This window comes from Ascaphus truei, chromosome 3 (assembly GCF_040206685.1).
Source record: "Ascaphus truei isolate aAscTru1 chromosome 3, aAscTru1.hap1, whole genome shotgun sequence".
In the NCBI taxonomy this organism is placed as follows: Eukaryota; Metazoa; Chordata; class Amphibia; order Anura; family Ascaphidae; genus Ascaphus; species Ascaphus truei.
This window is the reverse complement of record NC_134485.1, coordinates 439347724-439358524: the sequence shown is the minus strand read 5'-3', so window position 1 is coordinate 439358524 and position 10801 is coordinate 439347724. Positions and strand designations below refer to the sequence as shown.

The 10801-nt window shown below is 41.0% G+C and overlaps 1 long non-coding RNA gene across 1 annotated transcript; it reads right to left on the bottom strand.

Moving 5' to 3' along the window:
- Nucleotides 1-3011: 3011 nt before the first annotated feature.
- On the bottom strand, nucleotides 3012-10219 carry LOC142490559 (uncharacterized). The gene is made up of 3 exons (XR_012800105.1): nucleotides 10073-10219; nucleotides 9729-9827; nucleotides 3012-3277 (listed from the first exon to the last, which is right to left on the bottom strand). It is a non-coding gene; the product is annotated as an uncharacterized LOC142490559 (long non-coding RNA).
- Between the last annotated feature and the right edge of the window lie 582 nt (nucleotides 10220-10801).

The following is a 10801-nucleotide window of genomic DNA, read 5'->3' as shown; positions in this document are numbered from 1 at the left end:
CGGTGCTGGGCAGGGTCACTGGGTCATGTAGCGGTGCTGAGCCGAGTCAGGGTCACTGGGTCATGTAGCGGCTCTGGGCAGGGTCACTGGGTCATGTAGCGGCGCTGGTCAGGGTCACTGGGTCATGTAGAGGTGCTGAGCAGGGTCAGGGTCACTGGATCATGTTGTGGTGCTGAGCAAGGTCACTGGGTCATGTTGCGGTGCTGAGCAGGGTCACTGGGTCATGTAGCAGTGCTGAGCAGGGTCAGGTTCACTGGGTCATGTAGCGGCGCTGAGCAGGGTCACTGGGTCATGTAGCGGCACTGAGCAGGGTCACTGGGTCATGTAGCGGTGCTGAGCAGGGTCACTGAGTCATGTAGCGGCACTGAGCAGGGTCACTGGGTCATGTAGCGGCACTGAGCAGGGTCACTGGGTCATGTAGCGGTGCTGAGCAGGGTCAGGGTCACTAGGTCATGTAGCGGCACTGAGCAGGGTCACTGGGTCATGTAGCGGCACTGAGCAGGGTCACTGGGTCATGTAGCGGCACTGAGCAGGGTCATTGGGTCATGTAGCGGTGCTGAGCAGGGTCAGGGTCACTAGGTCATATAGTGGTGCTGAGCAGGGTCAGGGTCACTGGGCCATGTAGAGGCACTGGTCAGGGTCACTGGGTCATGTAGCTGCGCTGAGCAGAGTCAGGGTCACTGGGTCATGTAGCGGTGCTGAGCAGGGTCACTGGGTCATGTAGAGGTGCTGAGCAGGGTCAGGGTCACTGGGCCATGTAGAGGCACTGAGCAGGGTCACTGGGTCATGTAGCGGTGCTGAGCAGGGTCACTGGGTCATGTAGCGGCGCTGAGCAGGGTCACTGGGTCATGTAGCGGTGCTGAGCAGGGTCACTGGGTCATGTAGCGGTGCTGAGCAGGGTCACTGGGTCATGTAGCGGCGCTGAGCAGGGTCACTGGGTCATGTAGCGGTGCTGAGCAGGGTCACTGCGTCATGTAGCGGCGCTGAGCAGGGTCACTGGGTCATGTAGCGGCGCTGAGCAAGGTCACTGGGTCATGTAGCAGTGCTGAGCAGGTTCACTGGGTCATGTAGCGGCGCTGAGCAGGGTCACTGGGTCACACGTTTGGGGTTTATGGTTAAATTAAAGGCTGTGGCCATTTGATCAAACTTAAGGTGTCTGAGTTTATTGGGGTGCAGCGGAACGCAGAGGGGCCAGGAATGGGGGTACATGGGCCATGCAGCGCTGAAACGCGCGGGGGACATTGCTGGTGGTATATAAATATAATTATACTAATATGTATGTGTATGATTCCAGTGAGATAGTGTGTGCGGCAATGTGGGAGTTCCTGTCAAGTGTACTTGTCGTGTGTGTGTGTGTGAGTGTGTGTGTGTGTGTGTGTGTGTGTGTGTGTGTGTGTGTGTGTGTGTGTGTGTGTGTGTGTGTGTGTGTGTGTGTGTGTGTGTGTGTGTGTGTGTGTGTACTGTTAGTGAGGTAGGAGAATACACAAACTGATGCTGAAATGCTGTTTTATTGCAAAGTAAAAGGGAAAAGCAGCGTACAAATGATCTTTGTGATTATACGGTTACAGACAGAGGAAGAAACCCTTCTCAGCACTGACAGTGTGACACAGACACAGATATTAGGTATACTGTCAGCACACGCACGGTTATTAGTAGCATGTTCTTCTCATGTGTATGTGTGACACATGCTGAGTCTCACTCACTAAAGCACACACTCACATTAGTGCATGTTAGTACTAGTCACGTCAGTACCACTAGCGTGTGCTAAATCTCTGGCGTGGATTAGTGAGGGAGACCCTTTTATCTTCATGTTACAGTCTGTCTCATTGTAACAGTGATCTCTCATTTCTGTCATTATTATTTCATGGAGAAAGCAGGAAATCAGGAGATTTAGGAAACCCCATAAAAGCAGCGTGACATGTATACTGTCCTTATACAGAGAGCGCAGTGTTACAGGGCATTGTACTTATACAGAGAGCGCAGTGTTACAGGGCATTGTCCTTGTACAGAGAGCGCAGTGTTACAGGACATTGTACTTATACAGAGAGCGCAGTGTTACAGGGCATTGTCCTTATAAAGAGAGCGCAGTGTTACAGGGCATTGTCCTTATACAGAGAGCGTAGTGTTACAGGACATTGTCCTTATACAGAGAGCGTAGTGTTACAGGGCATTGTCCTTATACAGAGAGCGCAGTGTTACAGGACATAGTCCTTATACAGAGAGCGTAGTGTTACAGGGCATTGTCCTTATACAGAGAGCGCAGTGTTACAGGACATTGTCCTTATACAGAGAGCGCAGTGTTACAGGACATTGTCCTTATACAGAGAGCGTAGTGTTACAGGGCATTGTCCTTATACAGAGAGCGCAGTGTTACAGGACATTGTCCTTATACAGAGAGCGCAGTGTTACAGGGCATTGTCCTTATACAGAGAGCGCAGTGTTACAGGGCACTGTCCTTATACAGAGAGCACAATGTTACAGGGCATTGTCCTTATACAGAGAGCGCAGTGTTACAGGACATTGTCCTTATACAGAGAGCGCAGTGTTAAAGGGCATTGTCCTTATACAGAGAGCGCAGTGTTACAGGGCATTGTCCTTATACAGAGAGCGCAGTGTTACAGGGCATTGTCCTTATACAGAGAGCGCCGTGTTACAGGGCATTGTCCTTATACAGAGAGCGCAGTGTTACAGGGCCTTGTCCTTATACAGAGAGCACAGTGTTACAGGGCATTGTCCTTATACAGAGAGCGCAGTGTTACAGGGCATTGTCCTTATACAGAGAGCGCAGTGTTACAGGGCATTGTCCTTATACAGAGAGCGCAGTGTTACAGGGCATTGTCCTTATACAGAGAGCGCAGTGTTACAGGGCATTGTCCTTATACAGAGAGCGCAGTGTTACAGGGCATTGTCCTTATACAGAGAGCGCAGTGTTACAGGGCATTGTCCTTATACAGAGAGCGCAGTGTTACAGGACATTGCAAAGCTCACGTGTAAGGAGCAGAATCACTGGGGGATTTATTAACCACAAAATCTATGCCCTCCAATAGCAAAGCAAGGACCATTCTCTGACTCTCTGGCCTCTAAATCACTATCACGTTTTCCAATTGCTTGGATATATTTCATCAACGCAGCCAATTTAGTTTGTCTCCTTGTATGACCCGCCCGCGTCTCCCGTGTGAGAAGAGAGCGCACTTCTTCCAGGAGACCTGCCAGTCTCTCCATGCGATTTCCCTGCTCATTCTCCTCTCTCTTGGTCTCCAACATCTGATCTTCTTCACTAGAGAAGAAGACAACAAACTGATGTCAGGAAATGTCCCCCGGGGAGTCAGGGGCAAATATTTCCCTCAGATTTAACCCATTCACTGCCACAGGGGCAAGTAAAGAACTGCAAAGCATTATAACCACATGCTTAGAGACAGAATAATACAAGAGACATACTGTAATAACATGAAGAGAGACATATAATACAGTAACACGCAGAGGGACATATAATACAGTAACACGCAGAGAGACATATAATACAGTAACACGCAGGGAGACATATAATACAGTAACACGCAGAGAGATATAATACAGTAACACAGAGACATAATACAGTAACACGCAGAGACATATAATACAGTAACACGCAGAGACATATATAATACAGTAACACGCAGAGAGATATAATACAGTAACACGCAGAGACATATAATACAGTAACACGCAGAGAGACATATAATACAGTAACACGCAGAGACATACTGTATATAATACAGTAACACGCAGAGACATAATACAGTAACACGCAGAGACATATAATACAGTAACACGCAGAGACATATATAATACAGTAACACGCAGAGAGATATAATACAGTAACACGCAGAGACATATAATACAGTAACACGCAGAGACATATAATACAGTAACACGCAGAGAGACACATAATACAGTAACACACAGAGAGATATATAATACAGTAACACGCAGAGAGACATATAATACAGTAACACGCAGAGATATAATACAGTAACACGCAGAGAGACATATAATACAGTAACACGCAGAGACATATAATACAGTAACACGCAGAGACATATAATACAGTAACACGCAGAGAGACGTATAATACAGTAACACGCAGAGAGACATATAATACAGTAACACGCAGAGAGACATATAATACAGTAACACGCAGAGAGACATATAATACAGTAACTCGCAGAGAGACATATAATACAGTAACTCGCAGAGACATAATACAGTAACACGCAGAGACATATAATACAGTAACACGCAGAGACATAATACAGTAACACGCAGAGAGACATATAATACAGTAACACGCAGAGAGACGTATAATACAGTAACACGCAGAGACATATAATACAGTAACACAGAGACATATAATACAGTAACACGCAGAGACATATAATACAGTAACACGCAGAGAGATATATAATACAGTAACACGCAGAGAGATATATAATACAGTAACACAGAGACATATAATACAGTAACACGCAGAGACATAAAATACAGTAACACGCAGAGAGATATATAATACAGTAACACGCAGAGAGATATATAATACAGTAACACAGAGACATATAATACAGTAACACGCAGAGAGACATATAATACAGTAACACGCAGAGAGACATATAATACAGTAACACGCAGAGAGATATATAATACAGTAACACACAGACATATAATACAGTAACACGCAGAAACATATAATACAGTAACACGCAGAGAGATATATAATACAGTAACACGCAGAGAGATATATAATACAGTAACACAGAGACATATAATACAGTAACACGCAGAGAGACATATAATACAGTAACACGCAGAGAGACATATAATACAGTAACACGCAGAGACTTAATACAGTAACACGCAGAGACATAATACAGTAACACGCAGAGACATATAATACAGTAACACGCAGAGACATATAATACAATAACACGCAGAGAGACATATAATACAGTAACACGCAGACATAATACAGTAACACACAGAGATATAATACAGTAACACACAGAGAGACATATAATACAGTAACACGCAGAGAGACATATAATACAGTAACACGCAGAGAGACATATAATACAGTAACACGCAGAGAGATATAATACAGTAACACGCAGAGACTTAATACAGTAACACGCAGAGAGACATATAATACAGTAACACACAGAGAGACATATAATACAGTAACACGCAGAGAGACATATAATACAGTAACACACAGAGAGACATATAATAGAGTAACACGCAGGGAGACATATAATACAGTAACACAAAGAGAGACATTTAATACAGTAACACGCAGAAAGATATAATACAGTAACACACAGAGAGACATATAATACAGTAACACGCAGGGAGACATATAATACAGTAACACGCAGAGAGACATATAATACAGTAACACGCAGACATAATACAGTAACACACAGAGATATAATACAGTAACACACAGAGAGACATATAATACAGTAACACGCAGAGAGACATATAATACAGTAACACACAAAGAGACATATAATACAGTAACACGCAGAGAGACATATAATACAGTAACACACAGAGAGACATATAATACAGTAACACGCAGAGAGACATATAATACAGTAACACGCAGGGAGACATATAATACAGTAACACGCAGAGACATACTGTATATAATACAGTAACACGCAGAGACATATAATACAGTAACACGCAGAGACATATAATACAGTAACACGCAGAGACATATATAATACAGTAACACGCAGAGAGATATAATACAGTAACACGCAGAGACATATAATACAGTAACACGCAGAGACATATAATACAGTAACACGCAGAGAGACATATAATACAGTAACACACAGAGAGATATATAATACAGTAACACGCAGAGAGACATATAATACAGTAACACGCAGAGATATAATACAGTAACACGCAGAGAGACATATAATACAGTAACACGCAGAGACATATAATACAGTAACACGCAGAGAGACATATAATACAGTAACACGCAGAGAGACATATAATACAGTAACTCGCAGAGAGACATATAATACAGTAACTCGCAGAGACATAATACAGTAACACGCAGAGACATATAATACAGTAACACGCAGAGACATAATACAGTAACACGCAGAGAGACATATAATACAGTAACACGCAGAGAGACGTATAATACAGTAACACGCATAGACATATAATACAGTAACACAGAGACATAATACAGTAACACGCAGAGAGACATATAATACAGTAACACGCAGAGAGACGTATAATACAGTAACACGCAGAGAGACATATAATACAGTAACACGCAGAGAGACATATAATACAGTAACACGCAGAGAGACATATAATACAGTAACTCGCAGAGAGACATATAATACAGTAACTCGCAGAGACATATAATACAGTAACACGCAGAGACATATAATACAGTAACACGCAGAGACATAATACAGTAACACGCAGAGAGATATATAATACAGTAACAAGCAGAGAGACGTATAATACAGTAACACAGAGACATAATACAGTAACACGCAGAGACATATAATACAGTATCACGCAGAGAGATATATAATACAGTAACACGCAGAGAGATATATAATACAGTAACACAGAGACATATAATACAGTAACACGCAGAGAGACATATAATACAGTAACACGCAGAGAGACATATAATACGGTAACACGCAGAGACTTAATACAGTAACACGCAGAGACATAATACAGTAACACGCAGAGACATATAATACAGTAACACGCAGAGACATATAATACAATAACACGCAGAGAGACATGTAATACAGTAACACGCAGAGAGATATAATACAGTAACACGCAGACATAATACAGTAACACACAGAGATATAATACAGTAACACGCAGAGACATATAATACAGTAACACGCAGAGAGACATATAATACAGTAACACACAGAGAGACATATAATACAGTAACACGCAGAGAGACATATAATATAGTAACACGCAGGGAGACATATAATACAGTAACACACAGAGGGACATATAATAGAGTAACACGCAGAGAGATATAATACAGTAACACGCAGAGACATAATACAGTAACACGCAGAGAGACATATAATACAGTAACACACAGAGAGACATATAATACAGTAACACGCAGAGAGATATAATACAGTAACACGCAGAGAGACATATAATACAGTAACACAAAGAGAGACATTTAATACAGTAACACGCAGAAAGATATAATACAGTAACACGCAGAGACATATAATACAGTAACACGCAGAGAGACATATAATACAGTAACACGCAGGGAGACATATAATACAGTAACACACAGAGGGACATATAATAGAGTAACACGCAGAGAGATATAATACAGTAACACTCAGAGAGACATATAATACAGTAACACGCAGAGAGACATATAATACAGTAACACGCAGAGACATATAATACAGTAACACGCAGAGAGACATATAATACAGTAACACGCAGAGAGACATATAATACAGTAACACGCAGAGACATAATACAGTAACACGCAGAGAGACATATAATAAAGTAACATGCAGAGACACATATAATACAGTAACACGCAGAGAGATATATAATACAGTAACACGCAGAGAGACATATAATACAGTAACACAAAGAGACATATAATACAGTAACACGCAGAGAGACATATAATACAGTAACACAGAGACATAATACAGTAACACGCAGAGAGACATATAATAAAGTAACATGCAGAGACATATAATACAGTAACACGCAGAGAGATATATAATACAGTAACACGCAGAGAGACATATCATACAGTAACACGCAGAGACATATAATACAGAAACACGCAGAGACATACTGTATATAATACAATAACACGCAGAGACATATAATACAGTAACACGCAGAGAGATATAATAAAGTAACATGCAGAGACACATATAATACAGTAACACGCAGAGAGATATATAATACAGTAACACAAAGAGACATATAATACAGTAACACGCAGAGAGACATATAATACAGTAACACAGAGACATAATACAGTAACACGCAGAGACATAATACAGTAACACGCAGAGACATAATACAGTAACACGCAGAGAGACATGTAATACAGTAACACGCAGAGACACATAATACAGTAACACGCAGAGAGATATATAATAACACGCAGAGAGATATATAATAACACGCAGAGAGATATAATAACACACAGATATATAATAACACGCAGAGAGATATAATAACACGCAGAGAGATGTAATAACACAGAGAGATATAATAACACGCAGAGAGATATAATAACACGCAGAGAGATATAATAACACGCAGAGAGATATAATAACACGCAGAGAGATATAATAACACGCAGAGAGATATAATAACACGCAGAGAGATATAATAACACGCAGAGATATAATAACACGCAGAGATATAATAACACGCAGAGAGATATAATAACATGCAGAGAGATATAATAACACGCAGAGATATATAATAACACACAGAGAGATATAATAACACACAGAGCGATATAATAACAGGCAGAGAGATATAATAACACGCAGAGATATAATAACACACAGAGAGATATAATAACACAGAGAGATATAATAACACGCAGAGAGATATAATAACACGCAGAGAGATATAATAACACGCAGAGAGATATAATAACACGCAGAGAGATATAATAACACGCAGAGAGATATAATAACACGCAGAGAGATATAAAAACACGCAGAGAGATATAATAACACGCAGAGAGATATAATAACACGCAGAGATATAATAACACGCAGAGATATAATAACACGCAGAGATATAATAACACGCAGAGATATAATAACACACAGAGAGATATAATAACAGGCAGAGAGATATAATAACACGCAGAGATATATAATAACACACAGAGAGATATAATAACACACAGAGAGATATAATAACAGGCAGAGAGATATAATAACAGGCAGAGATATATAATAACACACAGAGATATATAAAAAACACAGAGAGATATAATAACACGCAGAGAGATATAATAACACGCAGAGAGATATAATAACACGCAGAGAGATATAATAACACGCAGATAGATATAATAACACGCAGAGAGATATAATAACACGCAGAGAGATATAATAACACGCAGAGAGATATAATAACACGCAGAGATATAATAACACGCAGAGATATAATAACACGCAGAGAGATATAATAACAGGCAGAGAGATATAATAACACGCAGAGATATATAATAACACACAGAGAGATATAATAACACACAGAGAGATATAATAACAGGCAGAGAGATATAATAACACGCAGAGAGATATAATAACACGCAGAGATATATAATAACACACAGAGATATATAATAACACACAGAGAGATATAATAACACACAGAGATATATAATAACACACAGAGATATAATAACACGCAGAGAGATATAATAACACGCAGAGAGATATAATAACACGCAGAGAGATATAATAACACACATAGAGAGATATAATAACACGTTAGACAGGCTGCATATGGAACAGGCACCGCAGGGTTAATATCAGTTACAAGGTTAATATCAGGTACTGTACGCATCACATGAAGGATCCCCAGCTACAACCCTACACACAGCACCAATAAATCTCTATTCCTTTCTCTGTCCCACAAACTCCATTTCTTACGTCTCATATTTGGCCGATTCCACCAATGTGACGATGGAGATTATCCCCAGGAGAAGCGCGAGCAGCAGAGGTCTCTGGGAGAGAAGCATCTTTACAGATCTGTTAGAGAATGTTACAGGTTATCACAGGTGTAATAATACGCTCAGCACGGGACAGACCAGACATATCTGGGGGGGCTGCACCCCGGGGATACAGTGTTACTTACAGTATAGTATCTAGTTATTACACGTGAGGAGTATTAGGGGGGTTTGTATTGCAGAGAATATTTATAGACATTACATATAAAAAGATCAACGTAGTAAAAATTACAGTTAATATAAAACATTAGAAATAATTGTACTTACAGCTGGGTGGAGATGGAGCTGAGATGAGTAACCTGTGAATATCACCTGGTCTGTGTTACTATGGAGGGTGAGGTGAGTGTTATATACAGATTGTGATGGGAATGTGTCACTATAGAATCAGCAGACTCTGTGTGAGAAAGAAATCACATTATTTTATGGGTAAATATTTCCTCTTTTGGGCAGAACATTTCATTTCACATTGTTGGAAACAAACAAATATCAGAGTTTACTGACTGCCTCATGTGATGAAAAAGGTGGAAAATCTAACTTCTGTTTACTGCAAATTGTGTGTTAACTCTTTTTCAGCCAAAATAACACCCAGGTGTGTCTGTGCAGCAGGGAGACGTATGACACAGGTGTGTGTGTGCAGCAGGGAGACGTATGACACAGGTGTGTATGTGCAGCAGGGAGACGTACTGTATGACACAGGTGGGTGTGTGCAGCAGGGAGGCGTATAACACAGGTGTTTGTGTGTGTGCAGCAGGGAGGCGTATAACACAGGTGTATGTGTGTGTGCAGCAGGGAGGCGTATAACACAGGTGTATGTGTGTGTGCAGCAGGGAGGCGTATAACAGGTGTATGTGTGTGTGCAGCAGGGAGGCGTATAACACAGGTGTATGTGTGTGTGCAGCAGGGAGGCGTATAACACAGGTGTATGTGTGTGCAGCAGGGAGGCGTATGACACAGGGTTAGGGAAACAAGTTTATGAATAATGTAGCCCTTTTCCCC